The following is a 1,016-nucleotide window of genomic DNA, read 5'->3' as shown; positions in this document are numbered from 1 at the left end:
AACAACAACAAACACTCCAATTAAAGTTAAAACCTCAACAAAACCAAAAAGAGAAAAACGGAAACATCCTAGTAAAGAGTCACATTAAAAACAAAAAAAGCAAAGAAGTTATTGACAAGAAAAGTATTACAATTGCATTACTACCCTGCAAGACCAGAGGGCAGAGCCAGACTCACGAGCACGAGGAACAGAGAGGAAGCTTTATTTCTGATTTCAGGGAGACAGATGTGGTCCACCGGCCATCCCAGCTCAGTGGAGAGCCACCAGGAGGTGGAGAGGGATATGGACTTGTGCTGCTGGGGGCCCAGGTGCAGATGCTGCAGGGCAGGGAGGGCAGGGAGGACCATAGCTGGACTCTAAGTGAGTCGAGGCTGGCCGGGACTGGGGCCGACTGCAGCATTGGGCCAGGTCTGCTAGCGTCCTGAGACTTGGCTGCAGCCAATTAGTTCCCTGTGGGCTGCCAGCCTGCTTGGCCAGATCATTAGGTTTTGTAAATGAAGTTCGACCATCCTGATTTGTATGTGCCGTCCCCACGCTGTAAATACCTGCCCATTAAAAAAAAATTGAAAAGGATGATGGCAACATATGCACAGATGTACTTGATGTATGGATGGATGGATGGATGGATTGTGATAAGAGTTGTATGAGCCCCTAATAAAATGATTTAAAAAAACCAAAAAACAAATGTGAAGGAGAAATACAATCATTTTCAGATAAGGAAAACTAAAACAATTTGTTAAAACAAGACCAGCCTTACCAAAAAAATAGTAAAGGGAGTTCTTTGGGCAGAGAATCAACAACAACAACAGACAAAAAGTTAAAATTATCATCCACGACTGTTATCAAGAAAGCATCCGACGTCAGTAATACCCAAAGTGAAACAGACGATCCAAATCAGAAGGAAGAACCACAGATAACCCTTTCAAAATAAAGACAACAAGAACAGCAGCAGCAGGGGGAACTGAGCAAACAACAAATAATCAGAGACGATAGCAAGTCATTCGAGAAAATCAACA

General features: G+C 43.3%; 1 protein-coding gene across 1 annotated transcript in view; it reads right to left on the bottom strand.

The window, feature by feature from the left end:
• The window catches only part of COL26A1 (collagen type XXVI alpha 1 chain), a 116,331-nt gene that overhangs the window by 12,696 nt on the left and 102,619 nt on the right, over positions 1–1,016 (bottom strand). The gene's annotated exons all lie outside the window — the stretch shown is intronic.

This window comes from Echinops telfairi, unplaced genomic scaffold (genome assembly GCF_000313985.2).
Source record: "Echinops telfairi isolate 266 unplaced genomic scaffold, ASM31398v2 ScPeMD7_5;HRSCAF=22, whole genome shotgun sequence".
NCBI classification, from domain to species: domain Eukaryota; kingdom Metazoa; phylum Chordata; class Mammalia; order Afrosoricida; family Tenrecidae; genus Echinops; species Echinops telfairi.
Note: the sequence above shows the minus strand (reverse complement) of the source record. Positions and strands in the feature narration are given on the sequence as shown.